Source organism: Chiloscyllium plagiosum, unplaced genomic scaffold (assembly GCF_037043375.1).
Source record: "Chiloscyllium plagiosum isolate Xiang-an unplaced genomic scaffold, Cpla_swu_hap1 HiC_scaffold_24, whole genome shotgun sequence".
Taxonomy (NCBI): domain Eukaryota; kingdom Metazoa; phylum Chordata; class Chondrichthyes; order Orectolobiformes; family Hemiscylliidae; genus Chiloscyllium; species Chiloscyllium plagiosum.
In genome coordinates, this window is record NW_028270162.1 from 37,132,541 (window position 1) to 37,140,721 (window position 8,181).

Here is an 8,181-nt window from a genome sequence, read left to right on the forward strand (position 1 = left end):
TGCTCCCTCCCCCTATTTAAAGACGCCGTGCACATTATCATACCCAACCCGGGGCAGGGACCGGTTCAATCTCTCTTATCTATGTTTACAGCCGTGCTAAACATGGAGAAAAATACATATACACATTAAGGTGTCATTTTATCAACTTGCAATCACTGAACAGACTCAGACTTAGAGGTAGTCTGCCAAGTTAATTCCCAATTCACTGGATTTTCTTGTTACTTTGGGGGCAATGAAAACACATGCTTCAGACATCACGTTCAAAATATAAATACAAAATAGTGCAAACCAGCAACTGGGTTCATGTTGATTTAATTACACTGAGACTGGATGGTCATGCAATGTCAAGGCAATGGGGGACTAATGGTCAAGTGGTCAGTGTCCAGCTGGCCAGGATCTGATGGTTAGTTCCCAGGATGCTGATCATCAGTGCTCAGAGTCTGGGAGGATGGTACTTGGAAGGAGAATGGTCAGACCTCAGTGTCCAGGATTTGATGATGATAATGACCAGTTTTCTGTGTCCAGGTGACCAATACTCTGTGCTCAGTGTCCTCAGGGATGATGGTCAGTGTTCAGTGTCCACGGACCTATGGGCTTTAAACTAAATAGAGCTGTGGGGGAGCATTCCAGCAAAGGAGTACGTAGGTTTACAAAGCAAAAGGATATGGCAACAATGCAGGCCAGCGACTTAGATGATACTCAAAATGTGACAGGGAGGAACAGTGTACAAAAAAGGCAGCAAATAGGTCAAAGGCAGAAAATGGTAAAGAAAAGAAGCAAAATTAATGGCTCTTTGCTTAAATACATGTAGTATTCGTTACAAAATAATTGCATGAATAAAAGCATGATCTTGTAGTCATTACAGAGACACGGGTTACAAGGACATCAAAGCAAGGATCTAAGCATGCAGGAGTATATGACATTTTGGGAGGACAGGCAGGAAGGAAATGGTTGTGGGGTAGTTTTATTAATACAAGATGGAATAAGTATGCTAGCAAAAATGATGTTGGATTGGAAAATGTAGAATCCATATGGGTGGACTTGAGTAATAACATGGGAAAGAAGTCTGTAAGTCCTCTAATAGTGACCACACTCTAGGGCAGAGAATAAATTAGCATATAATGAGGGCATACAAAAAGACAGTGTATTAACATTAGGTGACTTTAATATAAGTTGGGAAATCAAACTGGAGACATGAGAAAGAAATCTTAGAAAGTATATGGGACAGTTTCCTAAACCAATGTTCAATGGTCAGACTACACCTAGAACTGTGAACAGGTTTGGTCCCTTTGTAAAAGGAAAGTTATTAAATAAAGGGACCAAAACTGTTCACACTGGTATTGGAGGCAGTCCAGAGAATAGTCACGAGGTTGATCACAGGTGTGGAGGAAGTTTCACATAAGGAGAGTTCGGTAGGTTGTGCCTTTCCTCGTTGGATTTTAGAAAAATGAGAGGTGACATTTATTGAATCACACAAAATTCTTAGGGTACGTGCAGAAAGGGTGTTTCCTGTTGTTGAAAAATCTCGATCCAGAGGGCATAGTCTCAGAGTGAGGGATTGCTGATTTAATACAGAGTCGAGGAGGAATTGTTTTCTTTCAGAGGGCAGTGATCTGTGGATTTCTTTACCCCAGAGAGCTGTGGAGGCTAGCTTGTTAAGTATATTCAAGGCTAAGATAGATATTTTTAATCATTAACCAAGTCAAGGGTTATGGGAAAAAGACAGGAAAGTGGAGTTGAAGATTTTCACATCAGCCACAATCTCATTGAATAGTCAGTGTCCAGGAAGAGAAGGAAGTCAGAATTCAGCCACACTTTGGGGATGGGCCAGTCAGTGTCTGGGAGGGTTGTGGGCAGTACAGTATGGTCAGTATGGGGGAAGAGGCCAATAGCTGACCACACTATGGTGAGGGAGAGAATCTGTTCAGCAATGGGGAGATGAATGGGGGAAGAGGGTTTGGATGAAGGGGGACTGGTCAGGAATGGGAAGTGGGGGAGGTTGTTGGAGGGCAGGGGAAGTGAGGGAGGATGTTGTGGAGGGTAGGGGACGTGGGGGAGGATGTTGGGGGTTAGGGGAAGTGGGGGAGGATGTTGGGAGTAGGGGAAATGGAGGGGAATGTTAGGGGGTAGGGGAAGTGAACGGAGATGTTGTGGGTTAGGGGAGGTGGAGAGGGATGTTGGGGGTAGGTGAAGTGGAGGAGGATGTTGGGGGGTAGGTGAAGTGGAGGAGGATGTTAGGGGTTAGGGGAAGTGGAGGAGGATGTTGGGAATAGGGGAAGTGGAGGGGGATGTTGGGGGGTAGGGGAAATGGAGGAGGATGTTGGGGGGGTAGGGGAAGTGGAGGGGGATGTTGGGGGGTAGGGGAAGTGGAGGGGGATGTTGGGGGGGTAGGGGAAGTGGAGGGCGATGTTGTGGGGTAGGCGAAATGGAGGAGGATATTGCGGGGTGGAGGAGGATATTGGGGGGTAGGGGAGTGGAGGGGGATTTTGGAGGGTAGGCGAAGTGGAGGCAGATGTTGGGGTTTAGGGGAAGTGGAGGGGGATGTTAGTGGGTGGGGAGGTGGAAGGTGATGTTGGGGGGTTAGCGGAAGTGGAGGAGGACATTGGGGGTTAGGGGAGTGGAGGGGGATGTTAGGGGGTAGGGGAAGTGGAGGAGGACATTGGTGGGTAGGTAAAGTGGAAGGGGATGTTGGGGGTAGGGGAAGTGGAGCGAGATGTTGGGGGGTAGGGGAAGTGGAGGGGGATGTTGGGGGGGTAGGGGAAGTGGAGAGGGATGTTGGCGGTAGGGGGAGTAGAGGGGAATGTTAGGGGTTAGGGGAGTGGAGAGGGATGTTGGGGGGTAGGGGAAGTGGAAGGGGGATGTTGGGGGTAGGGGAAGTGGAGGGCGATGTTGTGGGTTAGGGGAAGTGGGGAGGGATGTTAGGGGGTAGGGGAAGTGGAAGGGGGATGTTGGGGGTAGGGGAAGTGGAGAGGGATGTTAGGGGGTAGGGGAAGTGGAGGACGATGTTGTGGGTTAGGGGAAGTGGGGAGGGATGTTAGGGGGTAGGGGAAGTGGAAGGGGGATGTTGGGGGTAGGGGAAGTGGAGAGGATGTTAGGGGGTAGGGGAAGTGGAGGGCGATGTTGTGGGTTAGGGGAAGTGGAGAGGGATGTTAGGGGGTAGGGGAAAGTGGAGGGCGATGTTGTGGGTTAGGGGAAGTGGAGAGGGATGTTAGGGGGTAGGGGAGGTGGAGCGGGATGTTGGGGGTTAAGGGAAGTGGAGAGGGATGTTAGGGGGTAGGGGAAGTGGAGAGGGATGTTAGGGGAAGTGGAGGAGGATATTGGTGGGTTGGTGAAGTGGAGCAAGATGTTGGGGGGTAGGGGAAGTGGAGAGGGATGTTAGGGGGTAGGGGAGGTGGAGCGGGATGTTGGGGGTTAAGGGAAGTGGAGAGGGATGTTAGGGGGTAGGGGAAGTGGAGAGGGATGTTAGGGGAAGTGGAGGAGGATATTGGTGTGTTGGTGAAGTGGAGCAAGATGTTGGGGGGTAGGGGAAGTGGAGAGGGATGTTGGGGAGTAGGGGAAGTGGAGGGAGATGTTGGGGGGTAGGGGAAATGGAGGGGGATGTTGGGGGGGGTAGGGGAAGTGGAGGGAGATGTTGGGGGTAGGGGGAGTGGAGGGGAATGTTGGGGGTTAGGGGAAGTGGAGAGGGATGTTGGGGGGTTAGCGGAAGTGGAGGAGGACATTGGGGGTTAGGGGAGTGGAGGGGGATGTTAGGGGGTAGGGGAAGTGGAGGAGGACATTGGTGGCTAGGTGAAGTGGAAGGGGATGTTGGGGGTAGGGGAAGTGGAGAGGGATGTTAAGGGGTAGGGGAAGTGGAGGGGTAGTTAGGGGATAGGGGAAGTGGAGGAGGACATTGGTGGGTAGGTGAAGTGGAGCGAGATGTTGGGGGGTAGGTGAAGTGGAGAGGGATGTTGGGGGGTAGGGGGAAGTGGAGGGGGATGTTTGGGGGTAGGGGAAGTGGAGGGGGATGTTGGGGTGTAGGGGAAGTGGAGGGGGATGTTGGGGTGTAGGGGAAGTGGAGGGGGATGTTGGGGGGTAGGGAAAGTGGAGGGGGATGTTGGGGTGTAGGGAAAGTGGAGGGGGATGTTGGGGTGTAGGGGAAGTGGAGGGGGATGTTGGGGGGTAGGGAAAGTGGAGGGGGATGTTGGGGGGTAGGGAAAGTGGAGGGGGATGTTGGGGGTAGGGGCAGTGGAGGGGAATGTTGGGGGTTAGGGGGAGTGGAGGGGAATGTTGGGGGTTAGGGGAAGTGGAGAGGGATGTTTGGGGTGGGGGGGAGAGGGGAATGTTGGGGGTTAGGGGAAGTGGAGGGGGATGTCGGGGTTAGGGGAAGTGTAGGGGGATGTTGTGGGTTGGGGAAGTGGAGAGGGATGTTAGGGGGTAGGGGAAGTGAACGGAGATGTTGTGTGTTAGGGGAGGTGGAGAGGGATGTTAGGGGGTAGGGGAAGTGGAGGTGGATGTTGGGGGGTAGGTGAAGTGGAGGAGGATGTTGGGGGGTAGGTGAAGTGGAGGAGGATGTTAGAGGTTAGGGGAAGTGGAGGAGGATGTTGGGAATAGGGGAAGTGGAGGGGGATGTTGGGGGGTAGGGGAAATGGAGGAGGATGTTGGGGGGTAGGGGAAATGGAGGAGGATGTTGGGGGTTAGGGGAAGTGGAGGAGTATGTTGGGAATAGGGGAAGTGGAGGGGGATGTTGGGGGGTAGGGGAAGTGGAGGGGGATGTTGGGGGGTAGGGGAAGTGGAGGGGGATGTTGGGGGGTAGGGGAAGTGGAGGGAGATGTTGGGGGGTAGGGAAGTGGAGGGGGATGTTGGGGGTTAGGGGAAGTGGAGGGCGATGTTGTGGGGTAGGCGAAGTGGAGGAGGATATTGCGGGGTAGGGGAGTGGAGGGGGATTTTGGAGGGTAGGCGAAGTGGAGGCAGATGTTGGGGTTTAGGGGAAGTGGAGGGGGATGTTAGTGGGTGGGGAAGTGGAAGGTGATGTTGGGGGGTTAGCGGAAGTGGAGGAGGACATTGGGGGTTAGGGGAGTGGAGGGGGAGGTTAGGGGGTAGGGGAAGTGGAGGTGGACATTGGTGGGTAGGTAAAGTGGAAGGGGATGTTGGGGGTAGGGGAAGTGGAGCGAGATGTTGGGGGGGTAGGGGAAGTGGAGGGGGATGTTGGGGGAGTAGGGGAAGTGGAGGGGAATGTTGGGGGTAGGGGGAGTGGAGGGGAATGTTGGGGGTAGGGGGAGTGGAGGGGAATGTTGGGGGTTAGGGGAAGTGGAGAGGGATGTTGGCGGAAGGGGGAGTAGAGGGGAATGTTAGGGGTTAGGGGAGTGAAGAGGGATGTTGGGCGGTAGGGGAAGTGGAAGGGGGATGTTGGGGTTAGGGGAAGTGGAAGGGGGATGTTGGGGTTAGGGGAAGTGGAGGGCGATGTTGTGGGTTAAGGGAAGTGGAGAGGGATGTTAGGGGGAAGGGGAAGTGGAGCGGGATGTTGGGGGTAGGGATAGTGAGTGAGATGTTAGGGGATAGGGGAAGTGGAGAGGGATGTTAGGGGGTAGGGGAAGTGGAGAGGGATGTTAGGGGGTAGGGGAAGTGGAGCGGGATTGTGGGGGGTAGGGGAAGTGCAGGGGGATGTTGGGGGGTAGGGGAAGTGGAGGGGGATGTTCGGGGTGGGGAGAGGGGAAATGGAGGAGGATGTTGGGGGTAGGGGAAGTGGATCGGGATGTTGGGTAGGATGTTGGGGGTAGGGGAAGTGGATCAGGATGTTGGGGAGGATGTTGGGGGATTTGGGGAAGTGGAAGGGGATGTTGGGGTTAGGGGAAGTGGAGGGGGATGTTGTGGGTTAGGGGAAGTGGAGAGGGATGTTGTGGGTTAGGGGAAGTGGAGAGGGATGTTATGGGTTGGGGAAGTGGAGTGGGATATTCGGGTTCGGGAAATGGAGGAGGATGTTGGGGGGTAGGGGAAGTGGAGCGGGATGTTGGGAGGGGTAAGGGAAGTGGAGCAGGTTGTTGGGGGGTAGGGGAAGTGGACCACCATGTTGCGGAGGATGTTTGGGGGATTTGGGGAAGTGGAGGGGGATGTTGTGGTGTAGGAAAAGTGGAGGGGGATGTTGATGAGTAGGGGAAGTGGAGGGGGATGTTGGGGGGTAGGGGGAGTGTAGGAGGACATTGGTGGGTAGGTGAAGTGGAGGGGGTTGTTGGGGGTAGGGGGAGTGGAGGGGATGTTGTGGTGTAGGAAAGGTGGAGGGGGATGTTGATGAGTAGGGGAAGTGGAGGGGGATGTTGGGGGGTAGGGGGAGTGTAGGAGGATATTGGTGGGTAGGTGAAGTGGAGGGGGATGTTGGGGGGTTGATGAAGTGGAGGAGGATGTTGGGGGTTAGGGAAAGTGGAGGGGGATGTTGGGAATAGGGGAAGTGGAGGGGAATGTTGGGGGGTAGGGGATGTGGAGGAGGATACTGCGGGTTAGGGAAATTTTAGGGGATGTTGGGGATAGGGGAAGTGGAGGGAGATTTTGGGGGTTAGGGGAAGTGGAGGGGGATGTTAGGGGGTGGGGAAGTGGAGGGGGATGTTAGGGGGTGGGGAAGTGGAGGGGGATGTTGGGGGGTTAGGAGGACATTGGGGGTTAGGGGAGTGGAGGGGGATGTTAGGGGGTAGGGGAAGTGGAGGAGGACATTGGTGGCTAGGTGAAGTGGAAGGGGATGTTAGGGGGTAGGGGAAGTGGAGGAGGACATTGGTGGCTAGGTGAAGTGGAAGGGGATGTTGGGGGTAGGGGAAGTGGAGAGGGATGTTAGGGGGTAGGGGAAGTGGAGGAGGATATTGGTGGGTAGGTGAAGTGGAGCGAGATGTTGGGGGGTAGGGGAAGTGAAGAGGGATGTTGGGGGGTAGGGGGAAGTGGAGGGAGATGTTGGGGGGTAGGGGAAGTGGAGGGGGATGTTGGGGGGTAGGGGAAGTGGAGGGGGATGTTGGGGGGTAGGGGAAGTGGAGGGGGATGTTGGGGGTAGGGGGAGTGGAGGGGGATGTTGGGGGTAGGGGGAGTGGAGGGGAATGTTGGGGGTTAGGGGAAGTGGAGAGGGATGTTGGGGGGTTAGCGGAAGTGGAGGAGGACATTGGGGGTTGGGGAGTGGAGGGGGATGTTAGGGGGTTAGGGGAAGTGGGGGAGGATGTTGGGAGTAGGGGAAATGGAGGGGAATGTTAGGGGGTAGGGGAAGTGAACGGAGATGTTGTGGGTTTGGGGAGGTGGAGAGGGATGTTGGGGGTAGGGGAAGTGGAGGAGGATGTTGGGGGGTAGGTGAAGTGGAGGAGGATGTTGGGGGGTAGGTGAAGTGGAGGAGGATGTTAGGGGTTAGGGGAAGTGGAGGAGGATGTTGGGAATAGGGGAAGTGGAGGGGGATGTTGGGGGGTAGGGGAAATGGAGGAGGATGTTGGGGGGTAGGGGAAATGGAGGAGGATGTTGGGGGGGTAGGGGAAGTGGAGGGGGATGTTGGGGGGTAGGGGAAGTGGAGGGGGATGTTGGGGGGGTAGGGGAAGTGGAGGGCGATGTTGTGGGGTAGGCGAAGTGGAGGAGGATATTGCGGGGTGGAGGAGGATATTGGGGGGTAGGGGAGTGGAGGGGGATTTTGGAGGGTAGGCGAAGTGGAGGCAGATGTTGGGGTTTAGGGGAAGTGGAGGGGGATGTTAGTGGGTGGGGAGGTGGAAGGTGATGTTGGGGGGTTAGCGGAAGTGGAGGAGGACATTGGGGATTAGGGGAGTGGAGGGGGATGTTAGGGGGTAGGGGAAGTGGAGGAGGACATTGGTGGGTAGGTAAAGTGGAAGGGGATGTTGGGGGTAGGGGAAGTGGAGCGAGATGTTGGGGGGTAGGGGAAGTGGAGGGGGATGTTGGGGGGTAGGGGAAGTGGAGAGGGATGTTGGCGGTAGGGGGAGTAGAGGGGAATGTTAGGGGTTAGGGGAGTGGAGAGGGATGTTGGGGGGTAGGGGAAGTGGAAGGGGGATGTTGGGGGTAGGGGAAGTGGAGGGCGATGTTGTGGGTTAGGGGAAGTGGGGAGGGATGTTAGGGGGTAGGGGAAGTGGAAGGGGGATGTTGGGGGTAGGGGAAGTGGAGAGGGATGTTAGGGGGTAGGGGAAGTGGAGGACGATGTTGTGGGTTAGGGGAAGTGGGGAGGGATGTTAGGGGGTA